Source organism: Schistocerca piceifrons, chromosome 4, assembly GCF_021461385.2.
Source record: "Schistocerca piceifrons isolate TAMUIC-IGC-003096 chromosome 4, iqSchPice1.1, whole genome shotgun sequence".
NCBI lineage: Eukaryota > Metazoa > Arthropoda > Insecta > Orthoptera > Acrididae > Schistocerca > Schistocerca piceifrons.
Genome location: NC_060141.1, coordinates 310888234 through 310915624, shown reverse-complemented (window position 1 = coordinate 310915624; position 27391 = coordinate 310888234). Strand labels below are relative to the sequence as shown.

The following is a 27391-nucleotide window of genomic DNA, read 5'->3' as shown; positions in this document are numbered from 1 at the left end:
GGAACTCTCCACTGTGTTCCTCGAACCACACCATCACACTCTTGGCGAAAGGGTACACATTGTCTGCAATCAGCGTACGATAATCCTTGGCCATCATGGTGCCTTGAATGAGCTCCACTGGACTCACGGATGCCCACGTGAATGTTCCCCAGAGCATAATGGAGCTACCGCCAGCTTGTCTCCGTCCCACAGTACAGGTGTCAAGGAGCCGTTCCCCTGGAAGACAACGGATTCAAGCCCTTCCATCGCCATCATGAAGAAGGTATCAGGATTCCCCAATTCTATTCAATACCTCCTCATTAGTTATGTGATCTACCACATTTCGAAAGCTTCTATTCTCTTCTTGTCCAAACTATTTATCGTCCATGTTTCACTTCCATACACTCCGTACAAATACTTTCAGAAACGACTTCCTGACACTCAAATCTATACTCGATGTTAACAAATTTCTCTTCTTCAGAAACGCTTTCCTTGCCATTGCCAGTCTACGTTTTATATCCTCTCTACTTCGACCATCATCAGTTATTTTGCTCCCCAAATACCAAAACTCCTTTACTACTTTAAGTTTCTCATTTCCTAATCTAATTCCCCACAGCATCACCCGGGTTAACTAGACTACATTCTATTATCCTCGTTTTGCTTTTGTTGATATTCATCTTATACCCTCCTTTCAAGACACTGTCCATTCTGTTCAACTGCTCTTCCAAGTCCTTTGCTGTCTCTGACAGAATTACAATGTCATCGGCGAACCTCAAGTTTTTATTTCTTGTCCATGGATTTTAATGCCTACTCCGAATTTTTCTGTTTCCTTTACTACTTGCTCAATATACAGATTGAATAAAATCGGGGAGAGGCTGCAACCCTGTCTCACTTCCTTCCCAACCACTGCTTCCCTTTCATGCCCCTCGACTCTTATAACTGCCATCTGGTTTCTGTACAAATTGTAAATAGCCTTTCGCTCCCTGTATTTTACCCCTGCCATCCCTAGAATTTGAAAGAGAGTATTCCAGTCAACATTGTCAAAAGCTTTCTCTAAGTCTACAAATGCTATAAACGTAGGTTTGCCTTTTCTTAATCTAGCTCTACGGAATCCAAACTGATCTTCCCCGACGTCGGCTTCTGCCAGTTTTTCCATTCGTCTGTAAAGAATTCGCGTTAGTATTTTGCAGCCGTATCAGTTTAGATAGTTCGGTAATTTTCACATCTGTCAACCCCTGCTTTCTTTGGGATTGGAATTGTTATATTCTTCTTGAAGTCTGAGGGTATTTCGCCTGTCTCATACATCTTGCTCACCAGATGGTAGAGTTTTGTCAGCACTGGCACTCCCAAGGCTGTCAGTAGTTCTAATGGAATGTTGTCTACTCCCGGGGCCTTTTTCCAACTTCGGTCTTTCAGTGCTCTGTCAAATTCTTCATGCAGTATCATATCTCCCATTTCATCTTCATCTACATCATCTTCCGTTTCCATAATATTGCCGTGAAGTTCATCGCTCTTGTATAGACCCTTTATATACTCCTTCCACCTTTCTGCTTTCCCTTCTTTGCTTAGAACTGTGTTTCCATCTGAGCTCTTGATATTCATACAAGTGGTTCTCTTTTCTCCAAAGGTCTCTTTAGTTTTCCTGTAGGCAGTATCTGTCTTACCCCTAGTGAGATAAGCCTCTACATCTTTACATTTGTCCACTAGCCATGCCTGCTTAGCCATTTTGCACTTCCTGTCCTCATTTTTGAGATGTTTGTATTCCTTTTTGCCTGCTTCATTTACTGCAGTTTTATATTTTCTTCTTTCATCAATTAAATTCAATATTTCTTCTGTCACCCAAGAATTTCTACTAGCCCTCGTCTTTTTACCTACTTGATCCTCTGCTGCCTTCACTACTTCATCCCTCAAAGCTACCCATTCTTCTTCTACTGTATTTCTTTCCCCCATTCTTGTCAATTGTTCCCTTATGCTCTCCCTGAAACTCTGTACAACCTCTGGTTTAGTCAGTTTATCCAGGTCCCATCTCCTTAAATTGCCACCTTCTTGCAGTTTCTTCAGTTTTAATCTACAGTTCATAACCAATAGATCGTGGTCAGAGTCCACATTTGCCCCTGGAAATGTCTTACAATTTAAAACCTGGTTCCTAAATCTCTGTCGTACCATAATATAATCTATCTGAAACCGAGCCCGCAAGGGTCTGAAAAACGATTGGACCGAATCCTCCCGTTTGAAGGAGGTAGCAGTTAGAAACTGGAATCATTTATAGCCCTGATTTCTTGATAATTGATTTGTTAAAATAGCAAGTCTAGTAAAATTAGAGGCCCCGGTCCCCAAAGCGACCCGCGCCAGCACAGCGCCAGCGACTAAGTCCCGCTCAAGGTCACGCGCAAAGCGTTCATAAGTGAATCAATATTTTTTGTTTAAAACATGGGAGGGGGAGGGGAAGAAGATAAGGACCATGGCAGAGACAAGGATAAAGCACTCCGTCTTCAGGCCACAAGTCGCCCATCGGGACCATCCGACCGCCGTGTCATCCTTAGCTGAGGATGTGGATAGGAGGGGCGTGTGGTCAGCACACCGCTCTCCCGGTCGTTATGATGGTTTTCTTTGACCGGAGCCGCTACTAGTCGGTCGAGTAGCTCCTCAATTGGCATCACGAGGCTGAGTGCACCCCGAAAAATGGCAACAGCGCATGGCGGCCCGGATGGTCACCCATCCAAGTGCCGGCCACGCCCGACAGCGCTTAATTTCGGTGATCTGACAGGAACCGGTGTATCTACTGCGGCAAGGCCGTTGCCCAGAGACAAGGAAAGGAGATAAGGAAATTTTATTGTCTATAATACAATATAAAATGTGTCACTTTGGGAGGATTCGGTCCTGCTACCTGCCTACCTACCTGGTTTCGGGAGGATTCGAGGCTACGCCGGCGGCCGGCCGGAAAGCGGGAGATCGGACCTGGTTGTTATTATAATAGGAACTGCAACAGCGAAAACATTTTCAAGGCTTTTAAGTCTAAAAGATATGTGCTTTTCTTCACAGCCAGGACTCCGTAGACATCCTGCAAGCGCCTGCTCCAATTTCCGCTAAAGGAAACTCAATGACATCTCTCTATATGGAACGAACCTCCGTTACAGGCGCCATTTTGAACGCTACATATAGTGCGGCCATCTACTGGAACTTCATAAAGGGAACTTTCTTCAAAGTCATCCAGAAATAGTTAATTAGTTCCTGAACGGATCTGTAAAGGGGCCACAGAGCATTGCCAGCAATAAATTAGACTATCTGAAATAAGTAATCGGTAATAGTGGGTCTAATCGGCAATAGTGGATCTAGGGAGCATGTATAAATGAAAATACGAGGGTCACTCCAAAAGAAATGCACACTATTTTTTTTTAATCCATCTTTTATTCTACATGTTTGAACGTTTTACAGTGTTTAGATACATCCTTCAGGAACAATATTTCCATTTCTCCACATAATTTCCATCCCTTTCAACTGCCTTACGCCATCTTGGAACCAGTGCCTGTATACCCGCACGGTAAAATTCTGGACCTACCTGTTGGAGCCACTGTTTGGCAGCGTGCACAAGGGAGTCATCATCTTCAAACCCTGTTCCACGAAGAGAGTCTTTCAGTTTCCCAAAGAGATGATAGTCACATGAAGCCAGGTCAGGACTGTAAGGCGGGTGTTTCAGTGTTGTCCATCCGAGTTTTGTGATCGCTTCCATGGTTTTTTGACTGACATGTGGCCGTGCATTGTCGTGCAACAACAAAACATCCTGCTTTTGCCGATATGGTGGAACACGACTCAGTCGAGCTTGAAGTTTCTTCAGTGTCGTCACATATGCGTAAGAATTTATGGTGGTTCCACTTGGCATGATGTCCACAAGCAAGAGTCCTTCAGAATCGAAAAACACCGTAGCCATAACTTTTCCAGCAGAAGGTGTCGTATTGAATTTTTTTTCTTGGGTGAATTTGCATGATGCCACTCCACTGATTGCCTCTTTGTCTCTGGTGAAAAATTATGGAGCCATGTTTCATCACGTGTCACAATTATTCCAAGAAATTCATCTCCACCATTCTCGTACTGTTCCAAACGTTCGCTGCATACTGTTTTTATTGTTTTCTTGTGAGCCACTGTCAACATCCTGGGAACCCACCTGGCACAAACCTTTTTTAACGCCAGCACTTTCAGTATTCTGCAAACACTTCCTACCCCTATCCCAACGTAGCGTGACAATTCGTTCACTGTGATGCGTCTGTCAGCAGTCACCAATTCGTTAACTCTCTGCACATTGTCTGGAGTGTGTGCAGTACGAGACCTGCCACTGCGAGGATAGTCCTCAATATTGCAGTGCCCGCTTTCATCACGTAACCTGCTTGCCCACTGACTAACTGTACTGCGATCGACAGCAGCATCTCTATACACCTTTTTCAACCTCTTTTGGATGTTTTCCACTGTCTCGTTTTCACAGCACGGGTATTCTATGACAGCACGTTGCTTCTGGCGAACGTCAAGTGTAGCAGCCATCTTGAAGATATGCTGTGACGACGCCACTCACGGGAAGAGGTTGAACTAAATTTGAAAACAAGCAGGAAGGATGTATCTACACAATGTAAAACATTCACACATGCAGAATGAAAACTGTATTTTTACAAAAATAGTGTTCATTTCTTTTGGAGTGACCCTTGTATCAGTACAAAAAAGGATGAGATCAAGAATGCAATCAAGCCAGTATACATGCTGATGATTTAAGTAATAATAATAATAGTGACACTCAATGCGCATTCATATTGCAGTTAATCGTATTATTATGCCCATCTTCTAGCTATCTCCATCTCATAGTCGTCATCATTATCATCATCATCGTCGTCATCATCATCTAAGATTGGACTTGAAACGTTCCTAATGACCATTTTCTTCTGAAGGTCTTCCAAGAAAATATCCCATGATTAAACAATGTACGAGGCCGTGGTGGCCGAGCGGTTCTAGGCGCTACAGTCTGGAACCGCGCGACCGCTACGGTCGCAGGTTCGAATCCTGCCTCGGGCATGGATGTGTGTTATGTCCTTAGGTTAGTAAGGTTTAATTAGTTCTAAGTTCTAGGAGACTGATGACCTTAGAAGTTAAGTCCCATAGTGCTCAGAGCCATTTGAACCATTTTTTGGGTGGTTTGAAAAGTTCTCGGAATCATCACAAGAAGTCAGTGCTAGCACAACGAGTTGTTCACGTGATATTCATTGGACTGTTACCTGTAAACAAGTGCCACATCAGTGTTCTTGGAAGAGAGCTGTGCCGGTGACGTGGCTCTGTTGTTCCTGCGTAGTGATTTGCGAAGATGGAAAAAAAAACGAGATTCGAGCACGGACTAAGTACTTCGTAAAGAAAGGTATGAAAGAAAAGCAGGTCCATGCCGATTTCCAGAATCCTCTGGGGGACCCTGCTCCTTCATATTCAACTGTTGCCAAGTGGGCAAATGAATTTAAATTTGGTCGAGAGATATTAGATGATGATACGCGCATTGGTCGGCCATGATGTGTCACTACTCCAGACATCATTGCAAAAGTGCATAAAATCGTCATGGAGGATTGCCGATTGAAACTGCGTGAAATTACTCAACGCTTGCCAGACGTCATCTGAAAGGGAATATCACATTTTAACTGAAGAATCTGAAACGAAAAAATTAATTACAAGTTGGGTGCCACGACTCTTCACACTCGATCAAAAACGCATGAGAATGGACGTATCGGAACAATATTTGGCTCGTTTTCGGAGAAACGAACAAGATTTTTTGCACTGGTTTGTGAGCACAGACGAAACTTGAGTGCACTACTATACCCCAGAGACAAAATATCAGTCAAAGCAGTCGAAACATGCTGATTCTCCGCCACCAAAGAAGGCAAAGACAATTCCTTCGGCGGAAAGGTCATGACGTCAGTGTTCAGGGATGTGAAGGGGATTCTATTTGTAGATTATCTCCCCACTGGGCAAACAATTACTGGAGAATACTATGCTAACCTCCTGGACAAACTGCAACAAAAGATACGCGAAAAAAGGCCGGGTTTAGCAAGGAAGAAAGGCATCTCCCATCAAGACAATGCGCGCCCGTACACATGTGCCGTCACCACGGAAAAATTACACGAACTAAGGCACAATTATTACCATATCCGCGTTATTCACCTGATATGGCTCCGTTAGACTTTTTTTCTATTCCGTTCCGACAACTTTTCAAACCACCCTCGTATCTTGTGTCGTACAACGTTCTCTGAGCACGGTTTTAGCGTGTGTTACTAGCAAGAGCCACCACATAAAGTTGTATTTCTCGGTCCCTTGAGACTTCCCTATCAGCAGTATGTTAACACCCTCTCTCTCACCAAACTCTTTTTGCAGAAAACTATAACAAGCCTTTAGCAAGTTACCTTCCGTTAGAAATATTAGTACACTCAACGACTGTAATATGACTTTCAAATGCATAGCAGTCAGACTAGTGCCTGACCATTGTCAATGCACTATTTCGTGGTAGCAATGCATGTTCTAGTACGTCAGTCCCTTATTGTTCGGACTTCTGTCACATTTCGTTCAAGACTCTTGCACGAACTGTGACAAGTCCGTGCAACAGGGGACTGACGTACTAGGACGTGCATTAATACCATGAAATAGTGCACTGATAATGGCCAGGCACTGGCCGAAATCTAGCTTTGTCTAATAAAACCTGAAAGAAAGGACGACTGATTTTTGTGTTCTATCATTTGAAATATAACAAGCCTTTATTGCAAGGCTGCCCATACGATAGTTCATAAGGGGGGAGGGGGGCGGGGACTATATCTGAGGGATATGGAGTACTTTTAAAGACGAATGGCGACTTGTAAGTAGCCATAAAAAAGTTCCAGTTCTGGCCCTGTTAATATCCTGTTAATACTGACTTTTAAATAATTCTCTTGAAAAGAAAACACCTGACTATATGATTCCTTTCCACGGGTAAGAGCGCCCTTATTTTACTGCAATATAGAAAAACGTAACCCACCTTATAATCCTTCACTTATCACACAAAAATATTTTTCTTAAGACATATATTTATATTAAATACAAATTTGTGTCGCTGTTAGGCAATGAAATCCTCGTAACTCCGTCTGTGGGTACCTCGTAATTCCAATAACCAATAACTCAACAATCAAAGAGAAATTTGAAAGTCATGAATTTCTCTAATCTGTCAATAACTATCCTTCTACTATACAGAAACACATGTTCCAACTTCCTCGTATATTTTACATTATTTTTTAAAAACTGTTCTCGCTTCTCGGATAAAATTTAGTAGAATGGAGCTGCAAGGTTTTCATTGCTTACGGAGATGCACAACATCATGACCACCGCCCACCCCTAGATTGAATGCCGCCTGGTATCGTTGCACGCACGTTACGCGGTATGGAAAGTGTATAAGCGGAGCAGAAACGATTGGGGAATCATTCTAACGACGATACGAAAAGTGTATAAGCGGAGCAGAAACGATTGGGGAATCATTCTAACGACGATACGAAAGGGCAGATTTTTATGATCCAGCGCTGGGATAAGAATCTCGAAAATGACGTAATTTGACGGCTGTTCGCGTGCTACTGTCATAATCATCTACGGAAAGTGGTTGAAGGACGGTGAAACCACGACTAGATACCAAGGTGTTGGACGCCCATACCTTATTACAGAACGTGGAGGTTCGGTGTTCGCCCGGTCTGTAAAGCGGATAGGCGGCGAAATGTGCCAGATCTGACGAGATAGTACGATGCTGATGAAGGCACAAGTACTCGTATTTCGTAGCACACCGTCCAGAGAACATTGTTGAGCATGGAGATGATGGGAGCAGTATTATGCTATGGCGGAGATTCACCTGGGCTTCCATGAGACCTGCCGTAGAAATCGAAGGCACGATAGTAGCTGACGATTACGTGAACGTTATTACGGATTATCAGCTTGCCTTCATTGTTTGATGTCGGTGGCATCTTTCAGCAGGATAACTGCCCGCGTTACAAGACCAGAAACGTGCTACAGTGGCTTAGTGAACTCGCGTTGATGTCCTGGCCACCAAATCTGCCTGATATGAACCTCATGGAAGGCATCCGGCGCCAGCTCCGTCCCCGCAAACTACCAGCCCACAATCTGCGAGAATTGGTGACCTTTCCGCAGGTATATGGTGTCACACACCTCCGGAAATCTAACAGAGACTTGTCGAATCCAGAGAATACAGAATCGTTGCTGTATTGCGCTCTAAATGAAAAATCTGTCTAACAGCAGTCTGTTACTTTGCGTTATTTTGGCCACTTACGTATACGAACAGCATTGCTTAAAGCAAATCTTACGCAGAAGAAGGAACCTTTTCCCTAAGTTGAAAAGCAAAGAAAATCTGTCCTTTTCTTTGTGCTACTATCGTTAGTTCCATGTATGGACACACGTTTCTTGTGACCAACGTTTCTTGTGAGCAGCGTGCTGTATTAAAAAAAAAAGACACGAAAGTTCAAAAGATTACATAGAAAGCTAAACTTGTAACAAATTACCTAAATCCGCGTATGCTGGTTTTGGGAAAGGTAGGGTGCTCAAAAGGAAAGTATTTCTAAAAGCACACTGCCAAAACAGCATAAAACTATATCTTTTCTTTGTTTACTGTCAGTTGAAAATTTGTCTCTCCTTAAGCCACTAGAGGTGAATTGTTTAAAAAAAATTGTTTCAGTCAATACAGGTCAAACTGGAAATAACCATAACACTAAATTATACTACGCGATACGGCTTTCCTTCTTTTCCTCGTGATTAAAAATGATTAATTTTCGCGATTTACAGACGAACGGCCCTTTGGACAACCTAACCTGGCTTTCAGTTTCGCATCATAACTATTAAACTATTTCCGGAATCATCATCGCTACTTTCACCATAAACACTTTCCTCAAAGTCATCAACCCTACAGAAAGAAGATTTTTTAGAGGCGGAATAGAAAAGCTCCTTTCTTGTTTCAGCGCAAAATGTTCTCTTCTGTGTCCAAGTCTCGTTTAATTTTATACACAGATCAGATTGTTGATGTATTTGAAAATAGAACTCACCACTGATCTTCCTGTTAATCATCAAAGAGCAATCAGTACTGGGGCAGAAGTGAAGAATACTTTATAAGTATTATGGGAACTGCAAATGCTTGTCACAGCCTACAATAAGGACGCATAGTGATGACATTTCTTACTTCCGATAACAAAAATTGTAAGATCCAGAATAGGAATATCTACGAAATGAGCATGCAGGTGTGCATAAAACAGATTTTTTGTCGCCAGCATACGATTACTCAGTCACGTGATTATTGTGTGCCATAAGGTCTGTTCGTAAATGCACAGAATAGTTTTAAAGTAATTATATGCTAGTTCCGCCAGATCCCACTCCAAAGTGTAATGCATTTAGTACAACGAATTTCACAGGCACAATAATTATTAGAGTTCGATACTTGGAATGGACTTGGATTAAAGCTATTAAGAGATAAATGCAAAAGTATTTAGCTTCTTTGCGAAGTATCACAGCTCAGATGTCTCTGTTTTTCGTTGGAGGAAAGGAATGGATAGCCACCGCTGTATTTGGACTTTTTACTAGGCTGTATATTACTGGTGTGTTTCTGTTTTTATAAAGTCTGCTGCAGCGGCATTGCAAAATGACTTCCTATTAATCCAAAGTTGAAGTGTCTCGAAAACTATCGAAGACGGAGCTCTGACGTGAAGTAAATTCCTTCGTTTCTATTTTCTGTATGTTTATTATTACATATTTAATTTTCCTTAATCATATGAAGCTAAAACTTTAATAGCACATTCTTCATGCCATAGTTATTGTGGCGACAGTTTCCTATTGAGTCTACTTTAAATTAAGCGCAATGGTTTGGAGATCTGCATAATATGGAGGTAATGACTAAGACTGTCATACATATTTTATCTGCAAGTGAGGAGTACTTGAAATGTATATACAGTCAGCAGATGGGCTGGTAACACATTCGAAACAACACATACTTTGTCTTGCACAGCTCTCGTAAATACGCCCCCCGTCAGAAGAGTTCGAGAACAGGTTTCTTTTTATTTTTAAGTTTGCGATACTAAAAAGAAACAAATGTTGTTTTTATGTTACCTGGTATGTGTGCGTCCTTTAAATGACCTTGGCCATGTTTCCATGGCCGGCCGGGGTGGCCGAGCGGTTCTAGTCGCTACAGTGTGGAACCGCGCGACCGCTACGGTCGCAGGTTCGAATCTTGCCTCGGGCATGGATGTATGTGATGTCCTTAGGTTAGTTGGGTTTAAGTAGTTCTAAGTTGTAGGGGACTGATGACCTCAGCAGTTAAGTTCATAGTGCTCAGAGCCATTTGAACCATGTTTCCATGCAAACTGTTCTTAGCAACACGCTACGTTCTTGGCGCATTAGTTACGGTGACTCAAGGGAAGCTGATTGCGAGCAAAGAGTGAACCTTAAATTCTGCACTGAGCTGTGGAAAATCCCTAGTGAATCGTGGACAATGATTAAACAAAGAAATGCTGGCGAGGCACTTTCAAGAAGTCGTGTTTTCGCGTGGCACTAAAAGTTTCGTGAAGGCAGAGATTCAGTGCAAGGCGATCCCAAAGCTATCGCCTGTCTACAGCACAAACCGATGCAAACATGGAGAACATGTAATGCTGTTATCACAGAAAGGTCGTCATGTAACTGTGCATGCGCTATGAGAATAACTTAATTTGAATGATGATGTGTGTCATAAGATTTTACGTGAAGATTCAGGGAAGCGGAAACTTAATGCAAAACTCGTCCCTCACACTCTAACAGGTGAACAGAAAGAGGACAGACGAAGAATTTCTGCTGAACTGCTGGATAGAGTCAGACATGATCCTACATTTCAGTCAAAGATTATTGCTGGGGTTATGGAAGTTGGTGCTACAGTATGAGCCTCACACGACGTGTCAAAGTGCTGAAGGGCAGAGTCCTCAAATGGTTCAAATGGCTCTGAGCACTATGGGATTTAACATCTATGGTCATCAGTCCCCTAGAACTTAGAACTACTTAAACCTAACTAACCTAAGGACAGCACACAACACCCAGTCATCACGAGGCAGAGAAAATCCCTGACCCCACCGGGACTCGAACCCGGAAACCCGGGCGTGGGAAGCGAGAACGCTACCGGCAGAGTCCTCGATCGTCAGCCTTGAAAAAACTGAAATTACAACTTTTTCTGGCATTCTTAGGACTGGTTCTTACTGCGTGACAATGCAAGACCCCATACTGCTCTATCTGTTAGCGAGAATCTGGCCAGATATTCTGCTATTGCCATCGCACATTCGCCATATTCACCCAACCTCTCGCCTTGCGATTTCTTCTTGTTTCCGCAAGTGAAAAGGTGACTGAAAGGAAAGCTTCATCAAGATATCACAGATACCCAGTGGGCTGTAACAAATAAGCTTACAAGGATCGCAGTTGAAAATTTCCCTGCTTGCTTCCAAGACCTCCAGAAACGTAGAAAACTGTATGTAGATAGCAAAGTGAACTACTTCGAGGAGCCAGAATCATAACTTGGTTAGTCCAATTTTCTATTTTTTTTAAAAAATCTGTCCTTGAACTTTTCTGGCAAAGGGAATATTCGGCGACGCTGGCACATAAATTAGCCATACAATTTTAAGCCTTCATTACACCCCAATATTAGTTAATAAACGTTATAAATGTAATTAGACCTTACGGTACTTACCTATCTACGTATAGTAACTTCTCCTCCCTGTGAAGAATTTTGAATTACATTTGTAGCAGCAGTAATTCAGCTCCGTTGCCATTACAAACAAATATTGGAAACAAAATGAACACATGTAATACACACATCAAAAAAAATTTTGCATCACCCCAGTCCCAGAACTCCTGAAGATAGACGGTGACTGTGGCTATTCTATCACAGATACAGTCCCTTTGACTGTTAAGAGATGTCACTAAACCCGCCCAAAGACGTAAACAACCATGCATGAGTAGCGCCTATTAGACGGACTGGGTCCGGCAGCCGACCAATTCCAGCCATTCCACCGGAAGGTGGTATGTTGTCTGTAGTTCAACCATGCCTAGAGACGGTCAATACCGCGGTTCGATCGCGTCCGCATTGTTTCTTTGTGCCAGGAAGGGCTCTAGGGAAGTGTCCAGGCGTCTCGGAGTGGACCAAAGCGATGATGTTCGGACATGAAGGAGATACAGAGAGACAGGAACTGTCGATGACATGCCTCGCTCAGGCCGCCCAAGGGTAACTACTGCAGTGGATGACCGCTGCCTACTGATTATGGCCCGGAGGAACCCTGACAGCAACGCCACCATGTGGAATAATGCTTTTCGTGGAGCCACAGGACGTCGTGTTACAACTCAATCTGTGCGCAATAGGCTGCATGATGCGCAACTTCACTCCCGACGTCCATGCAACCACGACACCATGCACCGCGGTACAGATGGGTCCAACAACATGCCGAATGGACCACTCAGGATTGGAACCACCTTCTCTTCACCGATGAGTGCCGCATATGCCTTCAACCAACAGTCGTCGGAGACGTGTTTGGAGGCAACCTGGTCAGGCTGAACGCCTTAGACACACTGTCCAATGAGTGCAGCAAGGTGGAGATTCTTTGATGTTGTGGGGTGTCGTTATGTGGGGCCGACGTACACCGCTGGCGGTCAAGGAAGGCGCCATAACGGCTGTACGATACGTGAATGCCATCCTCAGTCCGATAGTGCCACCATATCGGCAGCATATTGGCGAGGCATTCGTCTTCATGGACGACACACATCTTGTGAATGACTTCCTTTAGGATAACGACATCGCTCGACTAGAGTGGTTAGCATGTTCTCCAGACATGAACGCTATCGAACATGCCTGGGAAAGATTGAAAAGGGCAGTTTATGGACGACGTGACCCACCAGCGACTCTGAGGGATCTACGCCGAATCGCCGTTGAGGAGTGGAACAATTTGGACTAACAGTGCTTTGATGAACTTGTGGATAATATGCCACGACGAATACAGGCATGCATCAATGCAAGAGGACGTGCTACTGGGTATTAGAGGTACTGGTGTGTACAGCAATCTGGACCATCACCTCTGAAGGTCTCGCTGTATGGTGGTACAACATGCAATGTGTGGTTTTCATGAGCAATAAAAAGGGCAGAAATGACGTTTAAGTTGATCTCTATTCCAATTTCTGTACCGGTTCCGGAACTCTCGGAACCGAGGAGGTGTAAAACTGTTTTTTAGGTATTTCTGCAGTTTGGTAAGATTATAGGGTTTTAATGTTGATAGCGTCATTATCTAACGATAAACCTCAGATTAAATATATCACTGAAAATAGCTTGATTTCTCGAGCTGCTTGAATGTAACAAGTCCCAATAACGTGTTAAAACTATACCTTGGTACAATATTACACTTTTCCGCTGAAAACTCTTCAGACTAAGCAATAAACTAAAGACTATGGAATAAAATGTCCGGAAAACTTGTTACAAGTGTACAAAAGCAACCTTCTTTTTATCGGATCTGCAAATTAGAGGACAGCTAATTATTTGACATTACCTTTCATTTTCCCTCTGTACACAAAGAAACACATTTTGCAAGTGTTTTACTATAACATCCTGTAATTTGTCCGCAGCTCGTGGTCTTGCGGTAGCGTTCTCGCTTCCCGCGCACGGGGTCCCGGGTTCGATTCCCGGCCAGGGATTTTCTCTGCCTCGTGATGACTGGGTGTTGTGTGTCTTTCATCATCATTACATACCCATCGACACGCAAGTCGCCGAAGTGGCGTCAACTCGAAAGACATGCACCAGGCGAACGGTCTACCTGACGGGAGGCCCTAGCCACACGGCATTTCCATTTCATGTGGAAAGAACTAATGACTCAGCGAATCAAGAATCTCGTGAATGGCATATGCGTTGAGGACACTTACTACGTCTTTTTTTTTTTTATTCTTCAAAGTATCACAAGGTATAGTGGCGCGTATCGCGTGGAAGGAAGAAACCGTCGTGAGAGGACAAGGCAGAGGATCAGAAGCTGACTTAGCCTATTCAACAGCTGTAAGTTACGAACATTATGCAGTTGCAAAACATTCATTAATTACTTTGTTAGCCAAATGCTATTGCTTCTCAGTCCACACTCTGCAACAACGATCCTCGATTGAATAATGTAGGACGACAAAGAAGTGAGAAGGAGGAGGAGGAGGAGAAAGTTTATTACGTTACAGTAATGTAACATCATACATCACAAATTAAAAAAGCGTGCAAGATTTGCAGCAAGCACGCCGAATACGTCGAGGGAAAGGGACAGACTCAAAAGAAGTTCAAGAATTATTTTGAACAATCATAATGTCTTATAATATTACGTACGTAATTTTAATTTTTCATAGTGAATCTGACCATTTACTGAAACTGGGATGCTGCTAACGAAACAAATGCTGGCTGCAAACACTTTTCAATCGCAGCTAAAGAACAGTAGCTGGCTGGAGAGCTGATCCAAATGATTTCAGTTCATGAACAAATTGTTAAAGATCGACCCCTTTGACTTTGCAGACAGTATCTTTTTTATTGTTATATACTTCAACTGCAAAAGTGGATAGTTCGGTCGCAACCAGGCCCTTACAACTACTAGTTTCAATATTTTAAAGTTGGATGCTGTGTCCAATGCAAATCTACAGGGAGTTGTGCAACCACCCCCCCCCCCCCCCCAACCCCACAGCCGCGGCAAAGAAACATAGGCAGCCTCACTTCCGTGAAGTGTTTCTCAAAACTTTGTGCTACAGTTCGAGAATTGTGTGTTGGTGCATTGTCTGTGGGATGGTGAAGCTGAAAAAAACATTTGCAGATGAAGTATGTACCATGGACCTCTTTTCTTTCCTAAACTCCCTTCCGTTGGCAAGCGGACGGGCAGGGTCCGGCGGGAGGGGGACATGGAGGGAGGGAGGGGGGCAAAGCTAACGCACCACACGTAGATTTACCAATGAGTACCGTGACCAACACTCATCAGTCCACGCGACTTTCTTCCATGCTTAGTGCGTCCAGTGGCAGTGCTCCTGCTAGAATTGTGGGATATCGTGTTTATTGCTTGCTGAGAAACAAATATGCCACGAGACTCGAACTGTTGTTTCGCTGCTGCTTGAAACATTTCAGTATTCGTCTGTCTTCTTGCGCCCACGCAGTTCATGTCGATTAGGTAGTTTTTAAATTCCTCCAATTTCTCATTTTCAATGGGTAAAGTCCTTAGTGACAGGAAGTACTGGATACATTTTGCCAATCGCCAGTGTTTACTTTCTCACGCCATATAGCTCTCAAAACACATTTTATTCACCACTCAACATTAAAACAGATAACCTTAAAAGTAGAACGCTTACAAGCAGTGCAGTAAATCCGTTAACTTAATCACATACGAAGTTCTGTAAGCAAATAAAGTGGTATGCCAATAGATGTCATCAGAGTTGAATAATTTTTTTTTTGTTCTTTTTTGTTTATTCCCTATTGCTCCACTTAGTGGAACATTAAAACAGCGTTTTTTGTTGGTTATTTTTGTTGACATCCAGCAGGATTTTCTCAGTAGTTCTGAATTTTTACATTTAAGACCATTAATTTCATTGTCAGCCTAACATTGCTGGGCTGCAATCACTTCTCTTGAGAATATTTTCCATCTGTGTTTCAAAACTCATTGGTTGCCCTACGCGTAATCATATGATCATATACTTTTAGATCACTAAATAAAAAAGTAGAACCTACACTCAAATTGATAACATCAAAAGATTGGGTACACTATTGAAATATGCCTACCCTTCATATCAAAGTAATCTAGCTCAAAAGTAGTAAGAGAGTAGTTATCAACTGTTTGTAAACTTCCTGTCAAAATTAGTGCTTGGGAAATGACACATTTTCAAACTCGCTGAATCAGTTGTATCAATAATTACAGATTTAGTATTTTGCCCCCTCTTGGATAAATTTCTGCGCACCCCCGTGATCACATCGTGCGGGGTAAGTTAGGTTAGAGACAGTCATCACACTTATATTCCGTCGTTTTATGATAACGCGTTAACAAGGCACCTGGTAGCTCGGTGTAACCTAATACCCGTTGATGTCTGTGAAGCTGTAACCACAGGTAGCCAGTTTGAATCTTTATGAGGAAAGATTTCTGTAGGAAAGGATATGACCTACAGTTCCTGATTATCACACTACGCACCACTGACCAGGGTTAAATCTCTGACTTCTCCACAATGTCTCATACCCCATGTTAAACGATGAAGCAGTAGCTGATGCTAGAGTCGACCGCATCATGGAATATACCCGTCCACTAGAATGCATTCCATTCTAAGACTCTGCACCAGGCATGAAAACTGGCAAATGAGCATGCAGCCCTCATCGTTTTCTGTCGTTGATTCGTCTTGTCACACGGATTTAACTCACCTATGTCCTAGTTGCTGCTCTACAGGAATAGGTTGGTTTCGCCTCAAGCCTTCACTATTAGCATCACAAACATCACATCATTCTCAACGCAGCCATCTGCACTGAAAAATATGTACTCGCATATCGCGACGGAAGGGTGTCAGTTATTCGAGGACGAGATGACCTACCCATTATATGTAGTTTGCGTCACCTACCAAGTTGCTTTCGCGCGATAGGGAAGCATGGCGGGAATATGGTCAGCATAAGCGTTGCGGCAGAGAGCAGGCAAATTGTTGCCAAATTGTGTTACTCCGGAAAAGTCATGTTCATTTGCCTATGGCACATCGTGTTACACACTGAGGTAACAAAAGTCATGGGATACCTCCTAATATCGTGTTGGACCTTTTTCGCACAGCTTAGCGCAGCAATTGCACGTGCCATGGATTCAAAAGGCTCTAAGCACTATGGGACAGCTGAGGTCATCAGTCCCCTAGACTTAGAATTACTTAAACCTAACTAACCTAAGGACATCACATACATCCACGCCCGAGGCAAAAAATGGTTCAAATGGCTCTGAGCCCTATGGGACTTAACTTCTGAGGTCATCAGTCCCCTAGAACTTAGAACTACTTAAACCTGACTAGCCTAAGGACAGCACATACATCCATGCCCGAGGCAGGATTCGAACCTGCGACCGTAGCAGCAGCGCGATTCCGAACTGAAGCGCCTAGAACCGCTCGGCCACAGCGGCCGGCCACGGATTCAACAAGTCGTTGGAAGTCCCCTGTAGAAATATTGAGCCATGCTGCCTCTATAGCCGTCCATTACTGCGAAACTGTTTCCCGTGAGGGATTTTGTGCATGAATTGACCTCTCGATTTTATCCCGTAAATGTTCGATGGGATTAATGTTGGGTGATCTGGGTGGCCAAATCATCTGCTCAAATCTCATTCGTTCGAATTGTCCAGAATGTTTTCATGAACAATTGTGACCTGGTGACATGTTTGTGAACATGAAGAAGTTCACGATGGGTGCAAATGGTCTCCAAGTAGCCGAACATAACCATTTACAGTCGAAGATCGGTTCAACTGTACCAGAAGGCCCAGTACATTTCATGCAAACACAGCCCAACCATTACGGAGCCACCACCAGCTTGCACACTGCCTTGTTGGCAACTTGGATCCATGGCTTAGTGGGGTGTGCACCACACTCGAACCCTACTTTCAGCTCTTACCAACTAAAATCGAGACTCATCTGACTAGGCCACAGTTTGCAGTCGTCTAGGGTCTAGCCGATACGGTAACGAGCCCAGGAGAGGCTCTACATGCGATGCAGTGCTGTTAACAAAGACACTGGCGTCGGTCTTCTGTTGCCATAGTCCATTAACGTCAAACGCCTAACGGACATGTTTGCTATACGTCCCACATTGATTTCTGCTGTTATTACACGCACTGTTTTTTTTTGTTAGCACTTACAACTCTACGCAAACGCCGTTGCTCTCCGTCGTTAAGTGAAGGTCGTCGACCACTGCTTCGTTCGTGGTGAGAGATAATGCCTGAAATTTGGTATTCTCCGCACACTCTTGACACTCTGGATCTCGGAATATTGAATTCCCTAACGATTTCCGAAATGGAATGTTCCTTGCGTCTAGTACCAACTACCATTCTGCATTCAGTCTGTTAATTCCCTTCGTGCGGCCGTAATCACGTCGGAAACCTTTTCACATGAATCACCTGAGAAGAAATGACAGCTCCGCCAATGTACTGCCCTTTTAAACTTTGTATATGCGATACTACAGCCATCTGCATGTGTGCACATCACTACTCTATGACTTTTGTCACGTCCGTGTAAATGCAGATCTGTGAGGAGAACAATAAATTTTAAAATCGATTTCGATCAGTCGCTTACATGAGAAAAATCTTATTTCACGTATTGACAACGGTGTATCCGCTGCCCCACAGCTATAGTCCGCATGACCTCAGAAGGTGAAAACAGCGCACATAGCTTTATGAATATGTCGAGTACAATATTTCTCAAAGACTATTCTCTAACGGCTAATTCATCAAAAATGCTTACAGAATTTTTCCTTTAAGTGTGTTATGGACTATATTATAAATAAAAATGTAAGACACAATAAAATTAACTTCAAACACAAACTGAAATCAATATATTTGCTTGACGATTTCTTCTACTTAGTAGGATTTTTTTTAAAACCTGTGTGTGTGTGTGTGTGTGTGTGTGTGTGTGTGTGTGTGTGTGTGTGTGTGTGTGTCATTTAAATGGTCAGTATGTTGCAAGAGGGTAAACTAACTCGTACTACATTACAGTGAGAGATCGCACTTTATGATTCATGGAACAAGCAACCAACAATCAGTCTTTTTCGAATAACTCCATAGAATGGTGCCCCATAAAGTTGGAAACCTCCGATATCTCGACACGTAACCTTCGCTGTTATTTTAAGACATTTTTCTTTCTATGCCTGGAAAATGAGAGACGTTATCTGTCATAATATTGGGATTTTTGACTAATTTATGTTGTCGCATTCTCGCGATTATATAGAGCATAGTACACACTGGTATAAGCTTAAATTTCTCAAGTAATAACAAGCTAGGTGCTGGGCAATGTGATGAAAATTATAGTTAAGCTATTAATAACAAGTGAATGCCTGCATGCCGCTTAGGATACGAATTCCAAATCGATAAAGGCTAGGAGAGTCTCATACATTATTTATGCAATTGATATGTTGACAAACAAGATTTTTTTTAACCATGAAGAAAACAAGAACTGTTTTTACGTTACTTTATTCCAATTCTACACCGTAATTCCATCGTTACTGTTATCTGAGTCTGCGTCCGAACCATCTGTTTATAACTTATAACAAGGCGTGTGTCCATCTTTTACCTCCATATCAGTCCCTTCCTGAAGCTTTCCATCATGCCGCACACAGTCTGTCCACGCTTAAGGGGAGATTATGTCAATTGCTTCACGCAAAAGCGATTCAATGTCTGCTACCTTAAATGTGTAATTCTTTCCTGCCACATAACCTTTAGGTTTTGCCCAAATTAATTTACTTCGACTACACTTACGCGGAACATTCTTAAGCCAGAGCACAATATCCGCTTTTGGGGTATTTGTACTCGTTGTTTTCTCGGCAACAGCTAAACGGTAACTGGCTTTGTCAATTCCAGTGACCTACTTCGAAGCAAAGTATAGCAAGAAGTGTTCAGCGAACCACTTCTTGAAAGTAATAGCGTTCATTTCTGAACGGTAGTCACTGCTGTTTTCCTTGCACTTCAGTGCAAGTATGCTTCCAGAAATAAAACCGGAAGTAGAACCTGAGTGCACATAATTATCCAAGAATCTTCTCCTGTGAGAAATTTAAAACCGCCAGTACCACCACTCACTTTCCAACATGTTTTCCTGGATTGATTCTGATAGCCGGCCGAAGTGGCCGTGCTGTTAAAGGCGCTGCAGTCTGGAACCGCAAGACCGCTACGGTCGCAGGTTCGAATCCTGCCTCGGGCATGGATGTTTGTGATGTCCTTAGGTTAGTTAGGTTTAACTAGTTCTAAGTTCTAGGGGACTAATGACCTCAGCAGTTGAGTCCCATAGTGCTCAGAGCCATTTTTGATTCTGATTCACCACGTTGCATCAATGTAATACACCGCTGAACTACGTTCTTCTGTTATTTCGCGTGTCTTTCTTAGGTATGTGGCTCGTGTTGCAGCTATGTCATTTCTTTCGATTCAAAACATTGTCCCATCATTACATATCTAAAATCAGTGTCTTTTAAAATTCGTCCCATTGATGAAGCGCTACCTTCGAAGCCAAATTTCTCATGCGTAACTGGCACATATTTTTGTGAGGTCGGGCATTCGCCATTTTACATTTCAAACACGGAGGGCTTGAAAATATCCTCGTAAAAACCATCCATTAGTGTTATAGGTGTCTTCCGATTTCGATGCTTTACAGGCAACACAAAGACAATTTTTCCTGGGGTTTTGTACAGCTCTGACACTTTTGCTTACAATTCGCTGTACAGCTCTCTTGCCGACTTCACATGCTTCTACAGTCTGTTCTTGTGTCTTCAAAATGTCAGAAATAGTAGGCCCGCTTTGATACGTTTAAAAACGCTGTAAACATGGTAAATAATACCCCTTACTGCTGCCACCTAACGGTTTTACTTGGAAATCACACTAACACATTTACAGATACGGTATCCATTAACAGCTATACTGGTACAAAAAATATCAAGAGTTTAATGAACAATTGGGTCGCTCTGTGAATAAAACTGCATTGCAAATCAAAGCAACAGCACAGCCTGCAAGAAAGAGACTAAGCGCTACAGGTTCGAATCCTGCCTCGGGCATGGATGTGTGTGATGCCCTTACGTTCGTTAGGTTTACGTAGTTGATGACCTCAGTAGTTAAGTCCCATAGTGCTCAGAACCATTTGAACCATTTTTCGCACCCCAACCACTCGGAAAGAAAATGAATCTTATTGGCCAGCAGCAGCTAATAAATAGGGATTCGTAGAATGGTTAAAAATTGGCCGGCCATCCTGTGATACGCGGACTATAACGAGGTCATCCAGGCAACAATGTCACTCGGTACTTTCTCTATATGCGCCCTAAGTTCCTACTGTATTACATTTCTATTACGGTATTGAATTTTGTCTGTCAACACAAGTTCGCTGATTTATCATTTACTTGAAGACTGGCCTTGGAGACAATAAATGAAATCATTCATTCATTCTCAGATATCACATACCTCCTCAGACAGTTTACAGTTAGCGTGCAAAGTATGTATTTGAATTTCATTACAAACGAATTCATATCTGTATGAGTTGGATTCTTTCGAAAATTATCTTTTTGTGACTCATTTGTTTGGAAAAAACAAATATTACCACATTCATAATATTCCTCATGTAATAATCGTACAGGGAAGGTTCACCACCATCCTGTTCGTAGACTTCAAATTATGCTCAATGTCTGGAGTACACTAATGAATAAAATGAAGATCGCTATATGGCAGTTAGTTTCTTAAATTTTGCTCATATAAACCTATGAGTTTTTCCCGCTTTAGGAAATGTTAAAAAGGTATTATTACACTGTAACAGAAGCATACGCAATCTTGTCTCTGAGGAAGTGAACAAAACCGTGTAACAGTTCACGGATGTTTCTTTTTGTCCAAAACGCTGAACACAGTTTTTATCTAAATTATAAATTTTATTTAATAAAGATATTTCTGCTTCCTAATGCCATTCTAACTTATTTAGGTGTTTTTTAATCAGAAACACATTTGTTGCGTGTAAATCTGCTGATTCTTGCCTGTGGTACAATTGTTTTTTGGTGTTTCTGTTACAGTGCAGGAAGCGAAAGATGCTTTTTCGCTGTTTTGTCAAGTCTTGTGAGGCATCTCATGAAGACATCTGGGGCTGCTGCTGGATCAGCTTCTTCGAGCTCATGGTGCTTCTGCGTGCAAGACAAGAACAATCGAGTGAGCGTACAGTTTATGTACGTTGTGTGGGGAGGAACTTGAAACTCAACTCATTTTGTTCTTGCCATAAGTTTTTTATTACAATTACAGTTTTTTAAATAACGTAGGCGTTTTTGGCGTCTATAGATGCATATCGAGCCAATACGGGATGTGTCGACGATGTGTCAAGTGCGGTGCGATCCGTGATTGTTACAAGTAATTATTACGTGCTCCGAGTGCAAGCTGCGAATAATGCCCTTTCCTCCACTCCCTCTACCCGTGATCACTTCTCAGCCCAACACGAAACCAATTGTTGGTAAATTAGGAAAAAGAATTCCTCTGGGTAAAATTCGTTTTCTTTCTATATTTATATCTTTCACATTCTCACTCTTAGATCTTTCTCTCACTCTGGTAATGACAGTTGTAGTTCCTTTATTCCAAGTTGCCATTATCTCCCCACTAACGTGCCAGAGCCTTGTGATGAACTAGTGTCATGTCTGGCAACAGCAACCTAATATAAAAAGACATGAGTAACTTGTAGATATTTTCCACTTAGCAATATTATCAAACCCTCTCAGTAGAAGTAATGTTAGGATTTCCTTGGGAAGAGAATTTGACTTTACAAAAGATGATTTAAAAATAAAGTACTAACTAAAAGAAAACAGCTTTTCTTCACATTAAACACCATGTTATTAATTTTAAGAGAAAACATGAATCAATATAAAATCTAACTAGATTTTGATCTAAGTAACTAATTAAGTAATGCAGATCAAAGCCTGCCGTATTATTGCTTCACTACAATTTCTCTCGTTCTGCTAGTATTTTAGAGGAAGGGCACATCATTTTACAGAGAAGCTAAAGTAACTAGGTATTATTAAAGGAAGGAAACTACTATTACTAATACTCCAAATCATTTACCTGCTGATGCGCTGTAGGCAAAACAAGTCTGTAGTAACATATAGGTGTATTTATACTTCCATGCAACTTAACCACGTCGCTTATATTTCGCGGCCATGTTGGAAAAAAACTGCAGAACGATATTTTCGGTAGCGCCACGTAGGCCTCTAGAACTTTCGTCAGGTCGCGAGTTGTTATATACTGTTAGCCCAATTCATTCCGCCGTTGTCTAAAAGAACATTGTTGCACGGAGGCTGTACGAATCTCGGGAGAGAAAATATGTCTTTGTTGCATGCATGCGTGTTTGCATCAGGGCAGGAGATAGTTCCTGCCGAAGCTCGAGGTTGTTTGCGGGGAGTTGTTTTTTTAATTCCCCAGTGGTGATATTTGTTACTACATAGTTTTGAAAAAGTGGAGCTATTATTACAAATTCCGAAGTAAAAAGATATATTACAAGGATATTTGATCGCTCACACGGAGATTATATAAATAAAACACGTAGTCTAATTTATTGAAACCATTATGTACAGTAAGAAAAACTCAAGATAATTTCTTGTTGAATACTTGATTGTGAGACAAACTAGTTTTGAGCACTGTTTTAAGTGCTTGTGTTTTTGGGCTGTGTGAAAGCTAATATAGAGTTGAATTTAGCTTTTTGCCTAGCTCGAAATTTTACCAGTTATGGCGTTTCAATTCATTCCTCAACAAAATGAACTGTCCACTCTCCCTACCCTTGTTACCCTGACCTTTACTTGTCCATTAAATTATTATAGCTAAGAAGTTCCCAATGTAGAACACGAAAATTTGCTACATTGCTTGTAGCATGGTATGCAGGTACTTCACAATTTGGACTACAGATATACTATACATATCCAAACTGCTTTTAATGCTCTATGTAAGAACAGCCAGGAAGGATCCACGAATAATGCATACACTCTGTTATGGACATGATGAAGTTCATCAGGTTGTGAAAGTTTTGAGAAAAACAAATCCAACAACAGAAAATGTGCAACTCAGTTACTTAAAAGCTGTCCAAAGTGGCTATAGCACGTCCATCAATAATAGTGAAATGCCACCATGAACAAAATGTTAGATGTTGTGTTATGTATTACATCTATTTTTTGAACAGTTAATTTTTAATAGGGCTGAAAACAAAAGTCTGATGTTAACCTTAAATTAGATAAATATATCATAGGAAAGTGACACTAGTCATATTTGTTACAATTTGAAAATTTTATATGTGTTGATTAATATTTGTAACATTCCTCTGTCTCCATTTAGTCAGTAATGAAGAGAAACTTACATAACCTCACAAATATAAATTGGTACAAAGTGTAATTCTCTGTATGTTAGCAACATACCTTACAAAACAGTATGCCAACACCAATGCTTAAATTATTAATAGTAATTGATAAATATATAATGTTCAACATAAAAAAATCACTTTTCTTTATCATTTACATCTGATCAGTTCTGGTGACTGATTTTACGAGCAGTTAAGGGAGCTGCAATTGATATTAATGGGTTGTAAAAACTGGTATTGTTAATATTTGACTCTTGTTAAGATTAGTTTATGATGAATGTACCTGCTTCCATTACAGTATTTGGATGAATACTTCAGCTAGCTGAAGTCTGTCATTAATAGTTGTGTGCATCAAATGTGTCAGCCTTGAAACCAATTACTTAAAATCACAGTTGACAGCAAATCAGTTGAAATATAGTTGCAGTACTTAGCAGTTTAATCTATAATTAAAACCTATTTTCTGTACAGGTGTTGGCATAAAAACTTTAAGATGGTTTAATGTCAGTGACTCATAACTGTTTGTATTGTATATTGTAACTATAGTGAATGGCTTTAACTTGCATTTTGTCACTAAAGTGAAATGTATTAATGTAATTAATAGTGGCAAATAATAATTTTTGAAATGTTACATATCCCAAATTCCCATCAAAATCATAACAGGAAAGCTCAAACTCCTTAAATAAATTATGCCCCTGTTAATAGCTCACAGATGGGAGTTTTGATTGGCAGAGCAATAATGACCTTGGGTCTGTATGTAGAGTATAATACGAATTGATATGTGTTGTGCAAATACTCATCTTTTGAAGATATTTGTGTGAATTTTATTTTCTTCATTTCTATATATCTGTATAGTTTCTAGAAAACCCTTCCCTCATGATGTAAGAGTGTAGACTATTAAAATGTGAGGTTATGTTTATACAGTGTACATACAGCTTTTGCAATAAGAAAAAACTAACCTGTGTAATTGTTGAATGCATGGTGTGTGCAAGTGATCAAAATCCATAAAATTGTGAAGTGGTCTGGATGGACACAAACAAAAAATCATTTGTACTATTATAATATGCATCTGTTCCCTACTTCCTGTTTGATGAGAAAGAAGATTACCTATCATTGGTTTTTTGATGGACATGCTATAACTGCTACTCATCAAATGAGTAATACAAAAGTAAAAAACACAACGATTATTATTTGTTATGGCAGACATTTTAAAACAATATGGCCTTTTTGGAAGGATTTAGCTTGAGAAGCACAATGGAGACATCTCCATTTAGTCAGTCTTTACATAGGCAACCCGCCAAATAAATTCCAGGCAGTATATGAAATTATTATGTAATAGCCCAAGTGTAGGCATAGCATGCCATCTAGAGCCAGTGGATCAAACCATTCTGTTTATTGCCAAAAGTAAAAACATGTATAACTTGTCTGTATAACACAGTCAAAGTGATGTACAGGAACTTCATATATTTACATAAAAAAACATCTGGAACTTTGTGAAGCATTCAGCTTGCTTTCATTCTTACAATATGAGTCAATTAAAACTACACTCAAATGATCATTTTTATAACTGCTTCTTTGTATTGCATCATGTACATAAAATGTAAATATGACGCCATTGTTTGTTTTACACCTGACAATGTTTATTGTTGACAGTTAAAGAAGATACCTAATGGTTACTTTATGTTGTTAAATGAATTATAATATTTGAAATTATAAAGATGTAATTTTTCCCTCCATCTTTCGCAAGCAAATGAAACTGGGAAGTACTTCAAATTCCTCTCTTCCTGCAAATAATACAAACAAAAATTTGTCCAGAAGAAATTTTTATACTTACTTTCAGCTTGGAGCAATAGACTGGTTCTAGATTATCCTCAATATGCTTTTAACTCATCTAGTTTCTTATTTTTGTATGAAATAGGTCTTCAGTTTTTTCAGATTATTAATTATGTAAATCTGAAGTACCACCAGTATGTAGAGTTCTACAATTTTTTACTATGTATACTGAGAAAAAACAACCTGAAAAAAAGAACAACACACTTTATATTCCCATATGCATATATTCAAACAATGACACAACAGTTAGCTATGTCAACAGTTTGTTTGCAGAGAAAATTTTGACTTACTGTTTTATCAGTAACACCTATAACAAATGCAATAAAATGTTTGTATAAATATACCAATATAAATAATTCACATAGATGGGATTTTAAATTTAGAAATTGTAAATTCAGAATGATTTACGCTATCCCATATTTTCATATGAGGACAAAGAGTAAGTGAGTTTCAGTTGATTGTGTGTTTGACTATCCAGTTTCTCAAAAAAGACAATAGCATCCGTTAGTTCACCCTGTCTTCTTACTCCATTCAGCTTGCTGTTACCTGTTGCCATAACATGTTTCCTGTCTATTCCTTTCCTCATACTCTGTCCAACCCATGAGTCAGGAGGTATTAAACCGCCCGCCACTCTTCGAATACCACGGTTGGTGATAATCGTGGAATGAAGTGTGTGCTTTTTCAATGCCAATAAAACTTTTAAACATTGAATGAGTTATTTCTTTTGTATTTCAGTTTATCAAATCCAGCCATCCTCTAAGAATGGTACAGACCTATACTTATTTTTCAGCAGATAATCAAACATATTTTGGTACTTTTTGTTTCTTGCTGTGGCATATAGTACATCCCCCTCTTATCAGATATATTTACCCACAGTTTGAGTAAATTTCAGTGGGCATAATGAAGTAAATGCCTTATCCATAGATCCCATACATTGTTAAACATGATGTTCTCAAATAAACTGTTCAACAACCACCTCTATTTTTGTTTCTGCCATTTCTTCCAGCTTTCACACGTGATTTCTTCCACATTCAAATCGCTGAGTAAGAAAATTTACTTCTGCTTGACTGCGTATTTTAATCTCACAAGAAACTGTTTTGGTGGGGCATCTTCTCTTCGAAGTTAAGATTTGTAAGAAGCAGCATCTGTATGATATGGGGAAAAAATGATGAGAATAATGAAGAAAATGTTGTGTTAGTTCTATCTATCAGCAATGTTTTCTAGATGGTGGTATACTAATAAATTTGTTTTGATACACTTTTGCATATTTACAGAAAGCATACGATGAATTAATTTCCTTTTTAAAACAATATTTTTTCCTACTGTTATAGTTTCTCTATGAAACAAATACTTAAGTATTCTCTATTATTCCAAAAACATCTACATTTCTTCATTTCCCAACAAATCGTGTATATTATTTGTTACACAACAACCAGTATCATAGAAATGTTGTCTCAAACTCTGTATCAGTACTTCACTTCTTTTAAAT

At 40.8% G+C, this 27391-nt stretch overlaps 1 protein-coding gene across 1 annotated transcript in view; it reads left to right on the top strand.

Annotated features, from left to right (window-relative positions):
* Window positions 1-26613, top strand: part of LOC124795814 (potassium voltage-gated channel protein Shaker) — a gene marked incomplete at its 5' end in the record, with an annotated part of 1054256 nt that extends 1027643 nt beyond the window's left edge. The window contains one exon of the mRNA XM_047259896.1: window positions 21761-26613. The remainder of the gene's footprint in view (window positions 1-21760) is intronic.
* Between the last annotated feature and the right edge of the window lie 778 nt (window positions 26614-27391).